The following is a 24,931-nucleotide window of genomic DNA, read 5'->3' on the forward strand; positions in this document are numbered from 1 at the left end:
TGAAAGCTGCTGAGTGGAAAGAGACTGGCCAAGGAATATAGATACCCTTGTTATGTCGACATAGAGTTCATGATTTTTTGGGGGAAAAAAAATGGGAAATATGTACTTTTATGTGTGTATAATAAAGAACTAGATTTCCCAGTAGGCAAAGTGTGGGGTTGGCTCAGGAACACAAAGTAGACTGTGACAGAAGTTGGGTGCAATATTGGCATGAGCAGCTCCAAAAATAAAGCTATTTAAGTGTTAAAACCACACAAGGTTGTTCTTCTTCAAGGACCAAACATTAACACTCACCACAAATTTAAATCCTGAAACTCCCTATCCAGCATTAAAGTATCTTCACCAGTCAAACTGCAATGGTTCAAATTGGCATTTCATCACCATTTTCTTGTAGGCATTTATGGATGAGTAACAAATGGTGGCCCTTATCATTGACAAACAGATCCTGAAAAATTAATAAAAATGTTCTTATATTTTACTGCAATATGCTTTGAACTGGTAGATCTCAGTACAGACAATAAAATTATTCTCGCTCCTTCCTTGCATGGTAAAAGCAAAGATCATAGAAACACAAAGAAAATGCAATTCTACTGTCTACAAATTTTGATGGTACGGTCCAATTGCTTATCTCAAGGAATAAAAATGTTTTTTTTTTCAAATTAAAAACAAACACACAAAAATACTGGAGGAACTTAGCAGATTTTGCAGCCTCCATACCAACTTCCTACTGCTTGAAAGTATATAAACCTCCCCTCAGCCTCCGATTTGAACTTTGAAGAGAAAAGAACCTAAGTTTCTACCATGTGTCATCCTACCCATAGTTCATATGCTCTAATCCAGACAGCAACCTGATAAACGGTCTCCAAGCCTTGACTTTCTTCCTCTAATGGGGCAACCAGAGCTGCACGCCATACTCCAAGTATGACCCAACCTAAGGTTTATATAGATGCAGCATGACATCTTTACTTTTATACTCAATGTCCCACCCAATGAAAGCAAGCAAACGTATATTGTTTTTTAACTACTCTACTTGTGTGGTGCTAGATCTCTCCACATCAGTGTTTTCAAGAATCCTGCCATTAACTGCCATTATTCATTTCCCTGGCATTTGACCTCCCAAAGTGCCACACCTCATATTTATCCAGATTAAACTCCATCTGCTATTTCTCTGCCCAAATCTGTAACTGATCTTTATCCTATATATTTTAATAGCTCTTGTAATGTCACTGATTTTCCACAGCTTACAAACAAATAAAGAATACTCACACGTTTCTTTCAGCACAGCATGAAGTTGACTTTCTTTTATTTATTCACTAGACACCACGCAGCTACACTCCTCTGACCTTCTCAATGGCTCACTGCTATATGGGTGATCATGACACTCTCACTCTCCTCCCACTGCATCTGAGATCCATCACCCATATACTGACGCTTAACATGCTCACACATGTACACTATTATTCATCCGTGTCACATCAATTATGTCATCAGCTGCGATCGGCACAGCTCCTGACTAAGGTAAGTACACTGTCCACAATGCCACCAATCATCGTTTAATTTGCAAACTTACTAACCCATCTACGATTTTTTCATTCAGGTCATTTATCTATATCATAAACAACAGGGGTCCCAACACATATCCCTACACACCACTGATCACAGGCCTCCAGCCAGAATAACACCATTTAATGGACAAACCAGATCTAAATACAAACCATCAAATCACCATGGATCCCATGCATCTTTATCTCCTGTGTCAGTTTACCATAAGGGATCTTGCCAAGTTCCTCGCTCAAGTATATGTGGACAATGTCCACGACCCTGGCCGAACCACTGGCCTTGTCACCTCCTCAAAAAAAATTGAATCAAATTTGTAAATTATGACCTGACCCACACAAAGACATCCTGACTGTCCCTAACCTGACAATGCCTTTTCAAATGTGCATCAATCCTTTACCTAAATATTCTCTCCACTATCTTTGCTACCATTGATGTCAAGCTCATCAGTCCATAATTTCCTTCCAATATCAACCACTCTCTCCAGTTCTCTGGCACCTCACAGCAGGATCAGATTGATGAAGTGACTTTGTTAACGTATGTATTATGCAAAGCCCATTCTCTTATTTGCTTCAGTAAATGAGTCAGTGATGATTGGGAGCTTGGCTTCTGGGTATGCACATATGCTCAGCATTGTCTGTGCTCAGCAACTGGATAATCAAGGTTAAAGTGACCTTGATTCATGATCATTGAACAGAGCTCAATTGATTCTGGTCTCAGTCCAATCTGGTTGGAAACTCATCAGATTCAAGGTGTAATAATGCAGCAAGAAAGATTGAGAAAAGGATTCAAGTGAAGATGTTGTCCTTCTTGAAGCATAATGACTGTTACGGTTAGCCATAACATTTGAGGAGTCCAGGCAACTAGTTTTTCATCTATTAAAGGTATTGTGTTCAAAAATAGTCAATGTGCTGTCCAGTGTTTTCAATAAGCACTATGGTTTGCTGGGCACATGCAACCAGAAAAGCGACCCTCTAATTTAACTATATATTGGGCACCATTTTTAATACATGCAAATAAAATCATCTTTCAGAAAAGCAATTTCTGAAAATGAACCTAGGGAGCTCCTTTGTACCCGAAGACAATTCTTAATTCTTGTAGCAATTACTTCTGATCAGCAAAATTATAAAGAGTTTACTCTCAAGTTAAAAGTCTCAAAGTTATCTTGTTGGGTTACTGCATTCTCCACACTTACAGCTGCAAAAAAAAAATGCTAAGGTTTTGCTTTACTAATTTGCAAGTAGTTGAAAAGGCCAACTGTATGGAGTACTGGCTATAAATTAAATATATTGTTGGGAAAGATCTAACTTAAACAAATTTCAAGTTCAGTAAAAGCTATAAAAATGATCCATGGAGCCTCCTGAAAGCATTGATTTTTTTTCCCCCAACTGTGACAATTGAATGCTGATCAGATTTAGATAACTGCTGTGTCAGGGAACATTCATTCCAGTCTGACAAGATCAGCTCTTCATTTTTGGTTCCATAATCTAAAATATTGAACTGTGAAGATTTGGAACCTTAAAGTCCTGGAGCAGAGAGCTTATTCTCTGCCCACGAGATCTGGAATTTATAGTTGGATTCTGCTCTACTAAGACTGGCCCTTTAGAGCTTTGGTGCGTCAAAACCTTTCAGCTCAACTCAAGGGGCACATTTTGAGAGTTTGCCCAGTTACTGAGGAAATTTCATTCAGCTTCAGGCCTAAGTGAAATATATAATAGTCTAGACCAGCAAAACTTTCTTATTCCTTGACGTGAAGATCATCTGCTCATATGCTCGTGGCTTCTTTTCCTTCATAAGTTTTCCAAAGTACTTCACATAAAGATTTGGTGATAAATTTATCACTAAGCCTCATATGTTGGTGGATGAATGAAAAATGTAGCCAAAAAATTGTTTTAGCAAATATTTAGCAGAAGTAGTTTGTGACTTAGACTCCTCTACAAATGCGGTGTCAGTGGCATGATCTAGCTTTTATTGCACACTAAATGACCTTGACACCGGTGCACCTCTGTCACCAAAGAAGAGGTACAAGGACTGCCTAAAGAAATCTCTTGGTGCCTGCCACGTTGACCACCACCAGTTGGCTGATATCACCTCAAACCGTGCATCTTGGCGCCTCACAGTTCGGCGGGCAGCAACCTCCTTTGAAGAAGACCGCAGAGCCCACCTCACCGACAAAAGACAAAAGAGGAAAAACCCAACACCCAACCCCAACCAACCAATTTTCCCTTGCAACCGCTGCAACCGTGTCTGCCTGTCCCGCATCGGACTTGTCAGCCACAAACGAGCCTGCAGCTGACATGGACATTACCCCTCCATAAATCTTCGTCCGCGAAGCCAAGCCAAAGAAATGACCTTGAAGAGATGGCAGTGAGTCTTTCCTGTGCCGCTTCTTTCCACATGACTGTAAGAACCAGGAGTCAATCCCAGATTAGGATAGTGCTTGATTTGAGGGTCAAGGGGTGGCAGTTTTTCCATGTGTAGCCTCAGGGAATTAGAGTCAAAGATGTAAACAGCATTGTCAAAGAACCTTCAGCCCAACTTTTCCATTCAGATCAAGGTGCCTATATGAGCTAGTTCCATTTGCTTGCCTTTGGCTTCCATCCCTCAAAGCCTTCCCTAAACATGTACCTGCCTGAGTGTCTTTTAAACATTTCAATTGTCCCTGCTTCCACCACTTCCTTTGGTTGCACATTCCATATACCCAGCACCCTGTGTGAAAGAATTGCCTTTCAGCCCCCTTTTAACTCTGTCCTCTCTTGCCTTAAACCAATGTCCTCTAGTTTTAGAGTGAAGCAAGAAAGTCTATAGATGCTCTGAATGTAGTTTATACACAAAAATGCTGGAGAAACACAGCAGGTCCTGTAGATATGCCTTTCCCTCCTATGGATGCTGTGATTTTCCAACAGCTTTGTGTATCCTCCAGTTTTGGACTCCCCTGCCCTGGAAAAAAGACAGTCACCATTCACCTTATCTACGCCCCTCATGATTTTAGACACTTTGATAAGGCCATCCATCAGTCTTTGGCTCAGGAATATATCCCAGCAAATCCATTCTCTTCTTATAAAATAAGCCATTGTGTCCCAGCAATTGTTGCATCTACTTTAGAAAGTAGTCCATGTGCATAAGTACTGGTTGGAAAAAAACACAAAGGTTGCTGAGTGAGGATTTCAAACAGGGGAGTGGTGGGACCTGGAGGGTGGACAGACTGCAGGTCATGATCAGCTGGAGACAAGTGGGTATTTTAATAATTAGTTATTATGGAAAGTGAGGGAGAGGTGGGGCCCATTATATTCCATCAGTACATTTAAGTTAGCACTTGAAGTCAAGCCCCGGTATGACTGGTGCACAGAGTTGTGGCATCATTTAAAATTCTTGAATTTGGTGCCGCTCATAGTTAGCATTACCGTGCAGTTCCCTTGGATTTCAGTCAAATGGGGTTTAGAGGCCAGAGAGATTTTACACTGGAATGTGGTCACTGTGAGAGATCAGTGTTGTAGAGCATCCAGGTGTATGAAGCCTTTGGTGCTTCTGATGTCAAACAAGCAGTTCGTAATGTGGCCGTTTACCTCAATGTCCATGGTGGACCTTGCTAATTGATGTGGGCTGCTCTGGTCCAGAGAGATGCATGGCAGTGTCAGATCATTGTCTGATTCACTGCTATTGTATGTGTGCATTAGCGGCCTTCAGGATGTCTGCTCTGAAGATGGCTGCCCCCATGGTTCGCATGTGGTCACTGCCGGAAGTGATGTTGACCCTGGTCATCGTGCTCGGATACCTGCCATGCTGTTCTCCAAAACCGGAAGTGAGGACAGAGTGACATGGTCCAATATGGTGATGGTTGTTGTTCGCACACGGTGCTGGCAAGGGGAAGGTCTGGACCTGCGTACCCTTGCGTAGTGTCTTTCTCTTCCACAGCTGGAACAGGTCGCGCTTCTAGTAGGACAGTTCTTCCACGGGTGCTTTGCCTGGCCACAGTAGTAGCACTTTGGGTGCTGGTGATAGCAGCTACTGTTTGGGACCCCACACCTCAAGATGACAACACCTGAGCTCCTCATGTGCCAGCCATGCTGCCAGCGGAGTAAGCCCCCGCGTTCTGTTGGGCCATCTCTAGTGCAAGATCAGACACATCCTGCAGAATCCAATTGCTCTTCTCCAAGAGCAGTTCTGATATGATCAGACCTGAGACCAGCCATACAGGCATTCCTGATCAGCTCCTCCTGGTGAATGGCTGCTCTAATGTTGGTGCAATCACAAGCTCACCCCAGTTCCTGCAAGGCTCGAATGTATTTGTCAACAGACTGAATGGGTGCTTATCAACAGCTGCCGAGGAAACATCTGGTGTAGATTATTTTTTTCAGGGCCAGGTACTGCTTTTGCAGGAGCCCCATAGTGGCTGAGTAAGTGTGACAGAGTATTTAGAGGTGGTTTGGGAGGAATTGTTAGAGGAGCTTGCACACACACATTATAAAACACAGAATATTTGCAGGACTTTTGCAGAATGCTTTTTGCAGGAGGCAACAAAGTATTGACAGCAGTTTGCCTGGGAGAGCATGTGATCTTTGCAGGCAGAGGAGAAGAATTTTGCTCTCAAAGAGGGAGGGAGTGAACCAGAGAGGAGAGACACAGAAATCAGTTCCAGAAGGACAAGCGGACAAACTTTAGAAGGCTGCCTGGTTGAAGGAGAAGACTGGCAATGTGAAAGGTGACTTGAAAGGAAGAGGATCATCTGGAAAACCATAAAGGGGGCAAGTTTCGTCAGCAAGACTGATTGAGAAGGAATCAGTCGCGAATGTCCTGGAAAAGGAATCTCTCTCTGAAAACCAGCAAGAACCCTCCTGAGTGGTGACCATTTGCCTGTTAAGTACCAAAGGCTGGTGAACTTTGTTAATGATAACTTCTGTGCACAGTACAAGAATTGCCTGTAACCAGTGAGATTGGACTGTGAACCAAAGAACTTTTCTAATCTTAAATATACATTACATACACCCGAGCTTAGTATTAGAGGGAGGATAGTTAGGTAGATTAAGTAAGTAGGTTAAATAATAAGTTAGAGTTTAATTCTGTTTTCTTTTTCAATTATAATTAAAAACTACTTTGCTTAAATAACCCTGTGTTGTGGTGCATATCTATTGCTGCTTGTTTTTGGGGTCCTCAGGACTCCATATCAGTAAGTCTCACAGTCTCTAAACATCCAAAAAACACAGTGACCAATCTGCACAAACAGAAGGTCTCTCTTAGCGGCTTCTTCCTAAATATTGTGTCGTGTCATCAAGGTGTTCAGGCAGTACAGCCACCAATCGAATTTCAAGGGGCCTCTGGATCCTTAAGATCAGTGTCCAGTTTCTCCACTCAAATAGCCTTGTCCACAGCATATAGGTGTAGCGATTAAATTGTTGTAGAGCTCGTCGAAAGAACCAAAGACTTGTTGATCCAAACCAAGGCTTTTATTAGCAAAAGACCGGAGCTCTTCACAGGTGGCCGACCAGTCCGGAATGATCCGACCTGGCTAGGGACACAACCCTTTAAGGCCCAAACAATAGGTGTGGCTTAGCTCTCAGCCAATCGCTGTAAGCACAGTCTAGATACAGTAACTATATACACTATGTACATTGGTGATAGATCTGTACTATCACATTCACCCCTTCTTGGAGAATTGACCCGGAAAAAAAAAAACAAAAACGAGGGAGAGAATGAAAAGGAAGGGGTAGGTCAAGGACTGTAGCGGTCAGGGGGTCTGACCATCCGGCGTGACCGCCGTGGTGCCGGGATTGGGGTCGCTGGAGTGGTGTCACCAGCGGGCTCATCGGGTGCGACTGCTCCGTCGCTCAATTCCCCAGCCGTTTTGTCGGCAGGGTGGCCCGAGTCATTGGGGTGCTGTTGGTCCTCCTGTTGCGGCACGGGGCCTGGAGCATAAGGAGTTGGGGGGTTTGCTGGGTCTACCGCGTCCTGAGCTAGGTCCCGCACCGAAACAGTGTCCTCCCGCCCGTCTGGGAACTCCACGTATGCGTAATGTGGGTTCGCGTGGAGTAGAGTCACTCGGTCGACCAAGGGGTCATTCTTTGAGTGCCGGACGTGGCGTCGCAAAAGGACGGGGCCAGGGACGGTGAGCCATGCCGGTACAGTGGTTCCCGATTCGGATTTCCTCGGGAAAAGGAACATCCTTTCGTGGGGGGTGGCATTTGTTGCAGTACATAGGAGGGAGCTGATGGAGTGTAAGGCACTAGTGAGAACCTCCTGCCAGTGAGAGGTGGGGAGACCTTTAGACCGGAGAGCCAGTGTAACCGCTCTCCATATGGTGGCATTCTCCCTCTCGACCTGGCCATTACCGCGTGGGTTATAGCTCGTGGTCCTGCTTGAAGCAATGCCACACTCCAGAAGGTACTGTTGCAGCTCTGCACTCATGAATGAGGACCCCCTATCACTGTGGATGGAATTGGGGTACCCGAAGATGGTGAAAATACTGTGAAGGGCCTGTATCACTGAGGTGGCAGTGGTGTCTGGGCAGGCCACAGCGAATGGGAAGCGGGAGTATTCGTCGATGGCCGTAAGGATGTAGGTATTACGGTTGGTCGACGGTAGGGGTCCCTTAAAGTCTACACTAAGACGCTCGAAGGGGCGGGTGGCTTTGATGACGTGGGAGTTATCCGGACGGAAGAAGTGGGGCTTGCATTCGGCGCACACCGAACAGGCTCGGGTCATGGAGCGGATCTCCTCAATTGTGTAGGGTAAGTTGCGCGCCTTGACAAAGTGAGCAAACCTAGTGACCCCTGGATGACAGAGCGCCTCATGGAGTTTCCGTAGTCTGTCCATCTGTATGCTGGCGCACGTCCCCCTGGAGAGCGCGTCAGGCGGGTCGTTGAGCTTACCAGGCCGGTACAGGATGTCATAGTTAAAGGTGGAGAGTTCGATTCTCCATCTGGCGATTTTGTCGTTTTTTATCTTACCACGCTGGGTGTTGCTGAACATGAAGGAGACCGCGCGTTGATCAGTCAACAGTGTAAAGCGCCTCCCAGCGAGGTAATGTCTCCAACGACGTACCGCTTCAACTATGGCCTGGGCCTCCTTCTCGATCGAGGAGTGTCTACTCTCCGGACCCTGGAGGGTTCTGGAGAAGAAGGCTACAGGCCGACCGGCCTGGTTCAAGGTGGCTGCCAGGGCGAAGTCGGATGCATCGCTCTCGACTTGAAACGGGACAGACTCATCGATCGCGTGCAGCGTCGCAGCAGCGATGTCAGATTTGATTCGATCGAAAGCCGCTGTGGCTTCGGTCGAGAGGGGAAAAGAGGTGGTCTTGATAAGAGGACGTGCCTTGTCGGCGTAGTTTGGAACCCATTGTGCGTAATAAGAGAAAAGGCCCAGGCAGCGTTTGAGAGCTTTCTGGGTATGTGGGGGGGGTAAGTCCATTAAGGGACGCATGCGGTCAGGATCTGGCATGACTATCCCGTTTTCCACCACACAACCTAGAATAGCGAGTCGTGTGGTCCGGAAAACACACTTGTCCAAATTGTAAGTCAGGTTTAGCTGACGGGCAGTTTGAAGAAATTTGTCTAGGTTGGCGTCATGGTCCTGCATGTCGTGGCCGCAGATGGTGATATTGTCCAGATACGGGAAGGTAGCGGTTAGCCCGTTCTGGTCCACCATCCTGTCCATTTCCCGCTGGAAGACCGCGACACCATTTGTGACCCCGAATGGTACCCTGAGAAATTGATATAGCCGCCCATTCGCTTCAAAGGCCGTGAATGGTTGGTCCTCGCAGCGGATCGGGAGCTGGTGGTAGGCCGAACGTAGGTCAATAGTGGAGAAAATGCGGTACTGGGCGATCTGGTTCACCACATCCGTGATGCGTGGCAGGGGGTACGCATCCAGGAGTGTGAAGCGGTTAATGGTCTGGCTGTAGTCGACCACCATCCGTAGTTTTTCCCCATTCTTGACAACCACCACCTGGGCTCTCCAGGGGCTTGAACTGGGTTCGATGATGCCCTCATCCAGCAATCTACGCACCTCACTCCTAATGAATTGCCTGTTTTCGTAACTATATTGCCGACTTTTGGTGGCCACAGGCTTCCAGCCAGGGGTGAGGTTTGCGAAGAGTGCTGGCGGGGCAATCCGGAGTGTGGAAAGGCCGCAGGATTGGCCCCGGGGCACGGGGGCGGGTTGCTCGGGTGCTTCGGGAGTGGGGCGATGGCAGACCGAGAGGGGGGCGTGGGGTCCCCCAAAGTGTAGGGACACCGTTTGGAACTGACACTGGAAGTCTAATCCCAGCAACACTGGGGCGCACAATTGGGGAAGGACGAATAATTTAAAGTGGGTGACCGTCACGCCCTGTACTTCCAGCGTGGCGATGCAATACCCCTTTATCCCAGTCGAGTGCGACCTCGTCGCTAATGAGATCCTCTGGGTAGTGGGGATAATGTCAAGTCCCCAACGGAGGGCCAGATCTGGCTGGATAAAACTGTCAGTTGACCCAGAGTCAAATAAGCAATTGGTGTAGTGTCCATGCACTTTAATCAGTTCCATTGCTCTGGTGAGGGGATGAGAGCATTGCTGGTTTAATGTTATTGAAGCAGTTGACAGGCGAGTTTTGCGCGATGACGTCACGCAACGGGATGACGTCACGCAACGGGATGACGTAGTCAACGCTCGAGGAGCAGGTTGGAGAACCTCCCGGAAGTGCTGTGGCGGCGGTAGTGTCAAGTGTTCCGCACGGGGGCGAGAGGCAGGCCATCACCATGGTTGCGACGGTGGGTTGCCCCTTCCGGGTTCGGCGTCTCCGTGACGTCAGGCGTTGCCGTGCAGGGGAGCCCTCGCTCTCATTGGACGAGAGCTCTGGGGAAGAAGAGTTTGAATGGGATAGTGGCGGTTGGGCTTCACACGAGGCACTGTGTTTGCTGGCGGCCATTTTAGACCTACAGACTGCAGCAAAGTGGCCCTTTTTAAGGCACTTCTGGCACCTGGCTTTTCTTGCTGGGCACTGGGATCTGCTGTGCTTGTCCCTCCCGCAGAAATAACATTTCGGGTTCGCACGGGGCAGGGTAGCAGCAGCCGACAGGCCGTCAGGGGTAGGGTAGAAGGGCACTTTACTCACATCAGAACGTGTGGTCCAGTCCCTAGAGAGCTCGGTGGACTTTAAGGCTGCATCCTCCATTGTGATTGCAATCCGGGCCACGTCCTCTAGTTTTTCTACCCCTTGTTCGAGCAAACGCAGCCTCACTTCGTTTGATCGGAGCCCGGCCACATAGGCATCCCGGACGAGGTCGCTAGTGATCTCGGCAGCAGTTTTGTCCACACAGTTACAGTCCTTGCCCAATGCCTTTAATACTTGTAAATATGCTCTGCTGGACTCACCGGGCTGTTGCTTCCTCGACGCAAGCATGAGCCGGGCATGAACTCTGTTCACCGGTTGATCATACAGTTCCTTCAGTACCTTTATGGCTGTGGTGTAAGTGGTCTCATCCTGGATGTTCTCGTAGACTCTCAAGGACACCATAGACAGCAATGCTGTTAGACGCTGGTTATCCTCCTCCACCTGAATGAATCTCAGGAAGTTTTCAAAGTTCAGCAGCCAGAAGTTAAAGGCTTTGAAGGCTGTACCTGACTGTGGGTCGATATCAAGTTTTTCTGGCCGAGTTAAACGCTCCATCCCTTTAAAAAAAAATTCTTTTTGCTAATAAAATTGTAGAGCTCGTCGAAAGAACCAAAGACTTGTTGATCCAAACCAAGGCTTTTATTAGCAAAAGACCGGAGCTCTTCACAGGTGGCCGACCAGTCCGGAATGATCCGACCTGGCTAGGGACACAACCCTTTAAGGCCCAAACAATAGGTGTGGCTTAGCTCTCAGCCAATCGCTGTAAGCACAGTCTAGATACAGTAACTATATACACTATGTACATTGGTGATAGATCTGTACTATCACAATTGTAAACTATCAATTAGACCTGACGGGCTAGAAGTCAAGATTACTCGGCTTTAATCACCACAAACTTAGTCATATCTTACATGCTGTTGGCCCGATTTGAAGGCAGTACTGAGGGAGGGGATTGGGCGATGCCACCTTTATTAGGAATCCTGGAGGAGAGGAGTTACAGTATCAGGGTCGGGCCAACCAATACAATACCTGTAATAGTGTTCCACCACACTTATCAATTCACCAATTTCGTCATTTTTTTCAGCATCCAGAGATGTTTAAAGCTCCCTTTATTTTTATTTACAACACAGTAGAAGCCAATTCCGGCCATTTAAACCCATGTCACCCAATTACATCCAATTTAACCTACAGCTCTATTTATTTTGGAGGGTGGGAAGAAACCACAGCACCCAGAGAAATCCTTGCAGACATGGGGAGAATGTACAAACTCCTTACAGACAATGCCAGATTCAAAGCCAGGTCATAGGCCATATAATAGCACACTAACCGCTATGCTAACAGTACTATCCAATCATAAGCAACAATTTTTACAACTAAGGATGACTGGGGTGGTTTTCTTCCCTGATAGTTGCTTAAATGGGGCATTTGAATGCCAGAAACAGAAGAAGAAATTACTGACAACTTCAACAGAAACTGCACATTTATTGATTGTTTATCTTATGGAAATGGTGAAGCAGGGCCTTTCCCCAGGAAGTTTCTGTTTCTTTACCTGGATGGCAGCCCCAACCCCAGGAAAGATTTTGAAGGGCAACCTATGTAGCAGTGTGAGGTATGGCCTGGAGTGATCTATGGTGGGGGGTCCTTTAGGAGCAGAAATACACCAGTCAGCCTTGAAGGTAAAGGTCAAATGAATTGCTTCATGGACTGAGGTTCAGTGAGTCTGTTTTGTAAGCAGTCCAGCTGGAAATCTCGAACCAAAGGGGACAGAAAGAGTGGAATATGAACGAGAGGAGGAGCATTTAAAAAGCAACGGGAGAGGAAGGTGCTTGCTTAATCTTGCTGGGGACTGTGAGACCAGGACTGTGAATGAGAGGAGGAGCAGGGGAGGTAGGTGCATGTTTAAATTTCTCCATTTGCTAAATGGCGAGAGCAAATGAAAAGCAACATAGCGACCATTGTGCAGCAGCCAGTATGTGAGTGGCCCATTGCAGGCATGGGAATTTGAGGCTTTGGGTTGAGAGGCTTCAGTGAAAAGAGGTTGAAGTGAAAATGGAAGAGTTGAGGCAAGGTAAGGAAAGAGGCTTTTCTAACTCTTTCCTTTTCAATAGACATTGGGTATATCAGCCAGGGCAGAGATGTACTCTTGTGGAATGTGAATAGTCAGGGAAGCCAACATCATACCCGATTACTTTATTGGAGAAGGGCAGCCAATTGTAGTTCCTTACAGACCATGTTAAGGAATTGGAGCTGGAGTTAAATGAACTCGGGATCAGTATCATGCAGGAGGCTAAGAGAGTGATAGACAAGAGATGAACACATGCAATCACACCTAGTAGGGAGGAGGTAGGTAATTGGGTGAGAGTCAGGAGAGTGAGAGAATACAGGCTGGCAGTGTAGGGTACCCCTGTGCCAAATCCCCTCAGCAACAAGTTTACTGGCAGCAGCCAGATCAATAATAGCATGGTCAGCTCTGAGTCATGGAATGTAAAGGAGAAGTCAGGTAGATCGATAGTCATTGGAGACTTGATAGTCAAGGTAACAGATAGGAGATTTCATGGCCATAAAAGAGACTCCAAAATAGTCTGTTACCTCCCAGGAGCTCAGGTTCAGGATGTCTCTGAGAGGGTGAAGAATATTCTTAAAGTGTAAGATGAGCAGCCTGAAGGTGTGGTATATATGGATACCAATGGCATGGCTAGGTGTGGGATAGAGGAACTGCAAAATAAGTTTAGGGAATTAGGAAAGAGGCTGAAGAGAAGGATCTCCAAGGTGATCATCTCAGGATTACTCATGGTGCCATGAGAGAGGGAAGGTTAGAACAGAAAGATAGTGCAGACTAATGAGTAGCTGAAGAGAAAGTGCAGGGGGCAAAGTTTTAAGTTCTTGGACCAATGGAATCTTTTACGGGGAAGGGTTCACAATACAATTAAGATGAGTTGCACCTGAACTCGAGGGAAAACAATATCCTGGCAGCGAGGTTTGCAAATGTGGGGGATTAGGGGGTGGGGGTTTAAACTAGAATTGCAGGGGGATGCGAACCAAAGTGAAGAGGCAGAGGAAGAAGTGAAGAGGTGGTTGGTTCACAAATTGGGACAGCTGGTAGAGAGTTTGTGTGGAATGACAGACAAATGGGGCAGCCACTGGGATGAGTTACAACACTAATGAGACAGTCAAAAGCAACAAATAAAGGTCTAAAGGTTTTGTGTTTAAATGCACACAGCATAAGAAATAAAGTGGATGATCTTGTAGTTCAGATACAGATTGGCAAGTTGTGGCCATCACTGAGTTGTGACTCTAAGATAGATGCCATTGGAAAGCTCATGTCCAATGATACATAGGGTACTGAAAGGATAGGCAGATCAGCAGAGGGGGTGGTGTGGCTCCATAAGTAAGGGATAACATTAAAAGATTAGAAAGAGATGGCAAAGGATCGGAAGATATAGAATCATTGTGCGATAAGTTAGGAAGCAACAAGGGTAAAAAGGCACTATTGACAGTTATACAGACCTCCAAACAATAGCCAGGATGTGGACAACAAATTAAAACAGCAAATAGAAAAGGGGTATCAAGAGGGCAATGTTATGATAATCATGGGGGATTTAAACATGCAAGTAGATTGGGAAAACTAGGTTGGAACTGGATATCAAGAAAAATTTAAAAGAAAGCCGAGGCGGAGGCTTTTTAAAACAGTTTGTTGATGAACCCACTAGGGGATCAGCTGTACTCAATTGGGTATTTGTAATGCACCTGATGTGATTAGAGCACCTTAGAGTAAAAGAACATTTAAGGGTAGTGACAACAATATGAATTAGTTCAATTTGGGATTTAACAAGGAGAAACTTGTGTTGGTATTTCAGTGGAGTAAAGGTTATGCAAGAGGAACTGGCCAAAGTAGATTAGAAGGTGGCATTGGTAGGGGAGAAGTGCAGAGCAGCAGTGGATGGAGTTTCTTCATGAAAGGAAGAAGGTGCAGGATAAATACATACCAAAAGAGGAAATATTCAAATCAAAAAATATCACAACTGTGGCTGATAAGAGAAGTCAAAGTCAATGTAAAAGCAAAAGGCAGCACAGTTAGTATAGCAGTTAGTGCAATACTACTACAGCAATGTTATGATAATCACGGGGGATTTAAACATGCAAGTAGATTGGGAAGTTCAAACCAGGTTTGAACTTGCTGTCTGCAAGTAGTTTGTATGTTCTCCCTGTGGCTGCCTGTGTTTCCTCCAGGTGCTCCGGTTTCCTCCCACCTTTCAGAATATGCAGGGGTAGTAGGTTAATTAAGTGTAATTGGGTGGTACAGGCTCATGGGCCAAATGAGCCTGTTATCATTATGTCTTTAAAAAAAAATGTATACAGGTAAGCAAAAGTAAGTGTGAAGACAGGGAAGTTTTAAAAACTTGCAGAAAATTACTAAAACCTCATAAGGAGGAAAAAGATGAAGTATGAAAGTAGGTGAGCAAATAGTATCTAAAAGGATACGAAAAGCTTCTTCAAGAATATAAAGAGTAAAAAGAGGTGAGAGTAGATATAGGACCATTAGAAAATGATTCTGGAGATATAATAATGGGAGACAGGAGATGGCAGAGGAACTAAATTAGTATTTTGCATCAATCTTCACTATGGAAGACATTAACACTGTGCTAGATGACCAAGGGTATCAGGGGAGAGAAGTGAGTGCAGTTACTATTTCAAGGAAGAAGATGCTTAGAACACTGAATGGTCTAAAGGTAGATAAGTCTTCTGGACCAGATGCATTGAAGAAGTAGCTGTAGAAATTGTGGAGGCATTGGTAATGATCTTTCAGGAATCAATAGATTCTGGTCTCGTCCCAGACTACTGGAAAACCACAAATATTACCCAACTATTCAAGCTGGGAGGGAGGCATCAGAAAGTAAACTATAGATTGGGCATTGAAAGATGTTGGACAAGGTAGAACAAAGCCAGCATGGTTTTCTGAAATCTTGCTTAACAAAACTGTTGGAATTCTCTGAAGAAGTAACAAGCAGGCTAGATAAAAGAAATCCAGTGGATGCTGTGTTTTTATATTTTGAGAAGGCTTTTGATAAGGTGCTGCACATGGGGCTACTTAACAAGACCCCCATGGTATAACAGGAACTATATTAGCATGGGTAGAGCATTGGCAGATTGGCAGGAAGCATAGAGTTAAAATACAGGGATCATATTCTCATCAGCCAGTTGCTTGTGGAGTTCCACAGGGGTCAATGTTGGGGCTGCTTCTTTTTATGTCATACATTAATGATTTGGATGATGGAAATGAATGGCTTTGTGGCCCTTTGAAGATGATATGAAGGTAGGTAGAGGAGCAAGTAGAGTGAGGAAACAGAGAGGATGCAGAAGGACAGAGAGATTGGGAGAATGGGCAAGAAAGTGTCCAATGAAATACAATGGCAGACAGTGCATGGCCATGCAGTTTGGTTAAATGGGCAGAAAATTGAAAATACCCAAATGCAATGAGATCTGGGATAGCCAGAAAGTAAATTTGCATGTTGAGTTGGTAGTGAAGAAGGCAAATGTAAATTTGGACTTCATTTCAAGAGGAATGCAATATAAGAGCAGGGATGTAATGTTGAGGGTTTATAAGGCACTGGTGAAACCTCACTTAGAATATTGTGGGTAGTTTTGGGCTCTTCATTTAAGAAAGAATGTGCTGACATTGCAGAGGGTTCAGAGGAGGTTCACAAGGCTTATCACATGAGGAGTGTTTGACATTTCTTGGTCTGTACTCGTTGGAATTTAGGAGAATAAAGGGAGATCTCATTGAAACATTTCTAACATTGAAAAACATGGACAGAGTAGATGTGTAAACGTTCTTTTCCCCTGGTGGAAGGGTCTCAGACAAAAAGATTGAAGGGTGTCTGCTTAGAACAGAGATGAGGAGGAACTTCTTTAGCCAGAGGGTAGTAAATCTGTGGAATTTGTTGATACAGGTGGTTGTGGAAGCCAGGCCATTGAATGTATTTAAGGCAGAGATTGATTGGTACTTGATTAGCCAGAGAAAAAAGGTTATGGGGAGAAGGCTGAGAAGTTGGGCTGAATGGGAAAATGGATCACCTCATGATTAAGTAGCAGGGCAGACTCAATGGGCTCCTTTGTCTGATGGTCTTAAGTAAGACAGTGCAGAAGTGAGTTAACTATAGAAATTAGTGCAGAGGAAAGGCAGCACAAGTTTACAAATGCAAGGTTCATTCAGGAGTCTGATATTGGCAGGAAATAAACCATCATTTAAACTGTGGTCTCACACCTTTGAATCTTCTCCCCCAAGGGAGTGAGATCAGTGTGGCTGGGCTGGGACAAATCTTTTAATTTGTTGTCTGCATTTCCAAGGCAGCAGAAGATATAAATGGGCCCCAATGAAGGTGAGAGAAAGGTTTGTGTGATGGATTGAGCTACGTTTACAACCTTCAGCAGTTACTTGCGATCTTGGGAATAACATTTCCCATTCTACAATGGGATCCATCTTGACAAGATGCTTTTAATGGCACATCTGTAGAAGTTGTTAACAGTTGCAGGCGACATACAAATTTCCCTCAAGCTCCTAAGGAAAGGAAAGGAAAGGATCTGCTTTGTACCAGGAGTGGGTTGTAGACTTTAGGAAGGGAAAACCAGAGGTGTATGAGAGACTCATTTAAGGACTCTTCATTTCCCCACTATTTATTGCTAAATATTTATTTTTTTCTACATTTGCACAGTTTATTTTGTTTGCTTACATTTCTTTCTTTTGTTTCCATATCTTTTTCATGAGCACAGTTTACACTACTGATATGTAGAAATTTTCCTTAGCTGACGAGATAAAGAATCTCACATTTGTATGTGATATCATTTATCTACTCTGACAACAAATTTTAACTTTGAACTTTTAACTTTCTAAGCCATTATGTCTATGTTGGCTAGACCAGGGCAAGTGATTGGAAATATTGATTGCTAGGAACATAAAGCTGTCTGCCATTTAACCTCATCACCTGGGAGTGAGCTGTGCCCCTCTCCCAGAAATCAACTGACTCTTTGGACTAGCTGATATTGAGAGAGAGATTGTGGTCCTGGCACCAAACCACTAGCCTCTCTATTTTCCTTCTGTGTTCCACCTCATTGTCGTGGTGAGATGTAATTACACCACTAGGTCACCAGGGGTCATCCCGGTGACCTTGTATATAACGCAGTCCAGAGCTACAGTCGAGCCTTCCAGGTTTGTCTTGCAGAGAGACGAGACCTCTTAGTGTACATATTAGTTTATTAAAGCTGTCTTATACTCGCACTGCTGATGTGGTTATTGTCAGTACAGTTGTTGTTAGAGATTCAGTCTATGAGGTTAGTGTCGTCCATGAATTTCTAGAAAGTGTTGGATTACTATTTAGCCACACATTTATTGATGTACAAAGAGCACAGAAGAGGACTAAGTAAGCAGTCTTATTCTGCCACAATGTGGGGTTGAGGTGCTGTCACCGAGATAGGAAGTTGTAGAGAAAATTGCCTGGAAGAATACTGAGGGAAAGGACACATCATTTGGGGATGAGTTTATTTGGTATTATTGTGTTGAAGATAGGGTTAAATTTAATACATAGTTTGACTAATGAATAATATGGGAATGAGAACTGTTACATTTTAAACAAAATTTCAGAGAGAGGGCATTAAAAAAATTAGCAGGAAGTGAAAGACCACTTGCAAAGTGTTATCACAAGTCATCTTGAGATGTCCTGATAGTGGAAATCTTAGCACCCAAAAAATACGTGCCTTCAGATAGAATCTGAAAATGATTTTTTTTCACCTCAAGTCTAATCAATTAGCTGCTGGCTATTCTGGTATGGTGAGAACACAATATAATTAGCATTAATTCGCTTCTGAAGGCACATAGTCCATGACTCCAGCATGCCACTAAATTGTGTTTCCAGCACCAGGAATCACTTTTCAAACTGCCATGTTAAATGGGTTTAGCCAGGCAATTTACATAGTTAGTGACCCAGGTACATGGCAATTTGAAAAGATCCAACTGAGTCGGGTAATTTATCAGGTAGGTCTGTCTGTGATTTGAAAGTTGCAACAAATACCCAGTAATCGCACCCGGGTCCCAGGAGGGCTACCTGGGTCCTGCAATTTGAAAGCACCTACTGGTAATGTCAGCTTTAACCCTGAGTATTCATAGCATTCTGCCAAAAGCACAACCACACATCATGTGTTTCAAAATCCAATTGTTTATTTAAAAATATATTTTTGTTTAGTAGTTCTTGTTGCTTTTGATTTGCTAAATGATTTATTTAATCATTTGTGACATAAGCATTTGGAAGTTGCATTGTGTAAATCTTTGGCTTGGCTTCACGGACGAAGATTTATGGAGGGGGTAAAAAGTCCACGTCAGCTGCAGGCTCGTTTGTGGCTGACCAGTCCGATGCGGGACAGGCAGACACGATTGCAGCGGTTGCAAGGGAAAATTGGTTGGTTGGGGTTGGGTGTTGGGTTTTTCCTCCTTTGCCTTTTGTCAGTGAGGTGGGCTCTGCGGTCTTCTTCAAAGGAGGCTGCTGCCCGCCAAACTGTGAGGCGCCAAGATGCACGGTTTGAGGCGTTATCAGCCCACTGGCGGTGGTCAATGTGGCAGGCACCAAGAGATTTCTTTAGGCAGTCCTTGTACCTTTTCTTTGGTGCACCTCTGTCACGGTGGCCAGTGGAGAGCTCGCCATATAATACGATCTTGGGAAGGCGATGGTCCTCCATTCTGGAGACGTGACCCATCCAGCGCAGCTGGATCTTCAGCAGCGTGGACTCGATGCTGTCGACCTCTGCCATCTCGAGTACCTTGACGTTAGGGGTGTGAGCGCTCCAATGGATGTTGAGGATGGAGCGGAGACAACGCTGGTGGAAGCGTTCTAGGAGCCGTAGGTGGTGCCGGTAGAGGACCCATGATTCGGAGCCGAACAGGAGTGTGGGTATGACAACGGCTCTGTATACGCTTATCTTTGTGAGGTTTTTCAGTTGGTTGTTTTTCCAGACTCTTTTGTGTAGTCTTCCAAAGGCGCTATTTGCCTTGGCGAGTCTGTTGTCTATCTCATTGTCGATCCTTGCATCTGATGAAATGGTGCAGCCGAGATAGGTAAACTGGTTGACCGTTTTGAGTTTTGTGTGCCCGATGGAGATGTGGGGGGGCTGGTAGTCATGGTGGGGAGCTGGCTGATGGAGGACCTCAGTTTTCTTCAGGCTGACTTCCAGGCCAAACATTTTGGCAGTTTCCGCAAAGCAGGACGTCAATACTAGAGCGCATCGGATGTCCCCCAAAGTTCCTCAACATGATTATCCAACTGCACGAAAACCAACAAGGTCGGGTCAGATACAGCAATGAGCTCTCTGAACCCTTCTCCATTAACAATGGCGTGAAGCAAGGCTGTGTTCTCGCACCAACCCTCTTTTCAATCTTCTTCAGCATGATGCTGAACCAAGCCATGAAAGACCCCAACAATGAAGACGCTGTTTACATCCGGTACCGCACGGATGGCAGTCTCTTCAATCTGAGGCGCCTGCAAGCTCACACCAAGACACAAGAGAAACTTGTCCGTGAACTACTCTTTGCAGATGATGCCGCTTTAGTTGCCCATTCAGAGCCAGCTCTTCAGCGCATTGTGTAAATGCAGAGATAATAAAGCACAAAGTCAAAATGTAGGATATGTCAAATTAATTAATCTGATACATTTCTAATCTAAAAATTATTTTAATACTTTTTATAACTATTAGCATGACACCAGAACATGGCCCTTATTGTTTTAAGACATTAACTTTGAATTTGTTATTTTGATTGAATGAGAATTCTTAATTATGATGCCCTCAGAACAAATCATCTATAATAGATGGAATGATTTTCAAGAGAAATAAAAATGGTTTGTTTTATCAACCAGAAAGGCATTGGGAGTGAATTATCGGCAGAATTTCAATACATATGGAAGGACATCATTGGCCAATTTCTGTGCTTCCCAGCCCCAAAAGTCTTCTTGACCCAAATATGTCCATCGATTTCAATTGATTTGATTGAAGTGAAACATGGACATTCTGTTAATGTACATTATAGTGTTAATCATTTATAGCATCATTGCCACAAATAGAACGTAGAACATTTAACACTACAGCACAATACAGGCTCTTCAACCATCGATGTTTTGCCAACTTGTCCGTGAACTACTCTTTGCAGACGATGCCGCTTTAGTTGCCCATTCAGAGCCAGCTCTTCAGTGCTTGATGTCCTGTTTTGCAGAAACTGCCAAAATGTTTGGCCTGGAAGTCAGCCTGAAGAAAACTGAGGTCCTCCATCAGCCAGCTCCCCACCATGACTACCAGCCCCTCCACATCTCCATCGGGCACACAAAACTCAAAACGGTCAAGCAGTTTACCTATCTCGGCTGCACCATTTCATCAGATGCAAGGATCGACAACGAGATAGACAACAGACTCGCCAGGGCAAATAGTGCCTTTGGAAGACTACACAAAAGAGTCTGCAAAAACAACCAACTGAAAAACCTCACAAAGATAAGCGTATACAGAGCCGTTGTCATACCCACACTCCTGTTCGGCTCTGAATCATGGGTCCTCTACCGGCATCACCTACAGCTCCTAGAACGCTTCCACCAGCGTTGTCTCCGCTCCATCCTCAACATTCATTGGAGCGCTTTCATCCCTAACGTCGAAGTACTCAAGATGGCAGAGGTCGACACCATCGAGTCCACGCTGCTGAAGATCCAGCTGCGCTGGGTGGGTCACGTCTCCAGAATGGAGGACCATCGCCTTCCCAAGATCATGTTATATGGTGAGCTCTCCACTGGCCACTGTGACAGAGGTGCACCAAAGAAAAGGTACAAGGACTGCCTAAAGAAATCTCTTGGTGCCTGCCACATTGACCACTGCCAGTGGGCTGATATCACCTCAAACCGTGCATCTTGGTGCCTCACAGTTTGGCGGGCAGCAACCTCCTTTGAAGAAGACCGCAGAGCCCACCTCACTGACAAAAGGCAAAGGAGGAAAAACCCAACACCCAACCCCAACCAACCAATTTTCCCCTGCAACCGTGTCTGCCTGTCCCGCATTGGACTTGTCAGACACAAACGAGCCTGCAGCTGACGTGGACATTTACCCCCTCCATAAATCTTCGTCCACGAAGCAAGCCAAAGAAGATATTTCTACTAAAAATATTAACCTTCCCTCCCTCATAACCTTTTTTCATTCATCCATGTGTCTATCTAAGAGTCTCTTAAATTCCCCTAATTTTGCAGCCTCCATCTTCACCCTTGGCAAAGCATTTCAGGGACCTACTGCTTATTGTGGGGGAAAAAAAAACACCCCTGATATACCCCCTAAACTTTCCTCCCTTCACCTCATACAGATGACCTCTGCTGTTTGCTACTCCCATCCTGGCAAAAAGTTGCTGCCTGTCTACATTATCTATACATCAATCTTGCAGACCTCTATTAAGTCACTTCTTGTCCTTCTTCACTTCAAACAGAAAAGCCTTAGCTCTCCTAATCTTGCCTCACAAGATTTATTTTCTAATCCAGACAACAAGCTGGTAATCTCCTATGAACCCTCTCCATAACTTCCGCATCCTTCATATAATGAGGCGACCAAAATATTTCCTGCCTTCCACCCATCCAAGGTAACTCTCCCTTAAGTATTTGAGTGACATTCCCACCAATCTCAGCCCCTCAATTCTTGGTTGTCATAGGGTTTGAGACGGGGGTCCTTCCCCACAGAGGTTTTTGGATCGGCTTCTCCAAGGCTCAGTGCAATCCCTCAGCATGAAGTGCTGCAGCCTGGAATGTGGCAGTGAGCAGCATTGCTTCGCTGGTATCTTACTGAGCTGGAACATTCGTACTGGCCAAGAAATAAACTGTTTATGTTATTCTTGCTTCCTGGCTCTTGTCCCTGTATGTTTTCACTCTAATAGTGCCCTTGTAATCATGGCAATGTTTTCAGTCTCCTTCTACTTTAAAAATAATTAGTGCCACAACGCATTACACACTTCAGGCGAAATATCTCTTTCCGCAATACTCTCATCTTTTTGACAATCAACTTAGTATAGACAATTTTTTTAAATATTTTTCCCTCATTGCAAAGTGTTTTGGGGATCACAAGGACAAGAAATATGAATTCTACATCCGTTTCTCCTTAATAACAGGACTTAAATCTGGACAGTATGTTCCTTTCTGGCCACTGTAATGAAAACAGATGTCGCAACAGAGGTGATCCCATGCCAGGCCACCCAGGAATCCTGTCCCATCAAGCACAGAGCTTCAACAGCAATTTACCAATGTGCAACCTTCAAGAAACAATTCATAGTCAACCTTTACAAATGAATTAAAAAGTGCAAATGGCTGCTGAGGTCATTTCTGATATCGAAATCACTTTCTGCCACATGTATTGCACATAATCTATGATTAGTGGATGTTTTTATTCTAAATTTCAGACATTCACTTGTAAAATAAGCATTTGAAAATTAGCTCATTGTATAAACAGTGTTCTGATACTTCTCCAGATTTATCTGATAAAATTAGATGAACAAAAAATGTTGCTTAAAATCAACCCAAGAGATAACGTGAAAGGCAGCATCAAAATGTGAAAAATTAATACGCAGTCCATGTTTTATTTTGATTTTATTGGTTTAGCCATGCTTGGATTCCATCAGGAATAATAACCGGAACCTATATGGATTGCCAGGTGCCAGATAAGTGAATTTTCCAGTTGCTTGAGATTAAGTGGTGGCATGATTGGCAAACCTTTCGTTTGCCAATTTTAAACCTGCATTTTTTAACCTGTTTATTTTTCATGGATTTGTTTGCAGGTTGCTTGAATTTCAAATATTGCATTTTACAGTACAACTCCAATTAGCCAAAATGGTTGGGACTGGGCCCATTTCAGATAAGCTTTTTTTTGGAGAACTGGTCATTTTTTATGAAAAAAAACAGCACAGTGGCAAAAGCAAATCACTTATAACAGTGTTTAAACAAGCAACAAGATATGGCTTTTTAAGCATTAAAATAAAGTTTAATTCTCACCAAAAAAAAAATGCTGGTCACTGCCAATCACCGACACTTCCCCAGCAAGGCCCCTCTTGTGCCAGGAGCTGGAGGTTTGCTGCTGTCGGTGCCAATCAGTTCAGCTCTGAAAAAGACTTTGGATAAGTGAGGATTTTGGAGACTCTGATTTTGGATAATTGGAGTTGTATTGTACGTTATTTGTTTGTTTAATTTTCTTAACAGTGAACTGGTACAGGAAAGGTTTGAATAAATAGAGAAACAAACCTTTAAATATGTAGATGGAGAAAAGTAATAATAATTTTGGAGTCCAGTGACAAATTAAGGTTGATTTATTTTCTTAACAGAGAAAGCACACAGTTCTCGTATCTATTACAAAACAGCTTCTGCACAATATGGGTCCTATTGGCCTCCGGACAATTCAGTTTGCTAAAGAAAAATTCCTCATCACCAAGTTTCCAGAAAACTGTTCTCTTACATCGTTTATTTTAGAAGTACAACTCTGTAACAGGCCCTTGTGGCCTATGACCCTGCACTGTCCAAATACTCCCAAGTGATTAATTAACCTAAAAAATACCCTATGTCTTTGGAACTTGCAAGGAAATCAAATCACCTGACAAAATCCCATACCATCATGGGAGAACATACAATCTCCTTATAGACAGTGATGGATTCAAATTCAGGTCACTGGTACTGTGATAGTGTTGGGCTAACCACTAAGTGAACCGTGCCACCATTACTGGTACTTCCATTTTCTTCCCATTCACTATAACGGATTGTAATGGAGGATTAAAACCATGTACCCAGATGCTTTTTGCTTATGTGGAACTGACGACACTGGGTCCACACGCAGGTCACCTTACTTTCAGAACTAGCAGATGTAATTAAACTCAGCCATGGGGACTTATCTGAAGATACACTTTGAAATGGAATTCCACTGTGAGGCCCAGGGAAAGCAGTTGTCAAATGCAACACTCTGAAATTGACGAATTGGTCACAACCTGTCTTGCTCGAGAAGTTTTAATAAGTCTTTGTATCTACGAGATAAACCAGGAAATTATAACATCCTGGTTCCATAATAATTAATCTTCTAAATTGTAGAATGTAATGTTCAGTTTTGATTTTGACTGACAAATATTAGAAGGAGTAGGCGCATGATTAATTGTTTTTGGGGTATATAAGCCTGTGGTCCTGCTGCTGAAGTTTAGATTCTCCGAGGGGTGGGAACACCCCTTGTCAAGAAGGAAGAACAGCCAGAGTCCAAGCA

The 24,931-nt window shown here is 44.3% G+C and overlaps 1 long non-coding RNA gene across 1 annotated transcript in view; it reads right to left on the reverse strand.

The window, feature by feature from the left end:
* Positions 1-320: 320 nt before the first annotated feature.
* Positions 321-24,931, reverse strand: part of LOC138752531 (uncharacterized) — a 57,452-nt gene continuing 32,841 nt past the window's right edge. Inside the window, exon 3 of the long non-coding RNA XR_011350725.1 lies at positions 321-445. This is a non-coding gene — a long non-coding RNA (uncharacterized lncRNA). The remainder of the gene's footprint in view (positions 446-24,931) is intronic.

The sequence above is a fragment of the Narcine bancroftii genome, chromosome 1 (assembly GCF_036971445.1).
Source record: "Narcine bancroftii isolate sNarBan1 chromosome 1, sNarBan1.hap1, whole genome shotgun sequence".
In the NCBI taxonomy this organism is placed as follows: Eukaryota; Metazoa; Chordata; class Chondrichthyes; order Torpediniformes; family Narcinidae; genus Narcine; species Narcine bancroftii.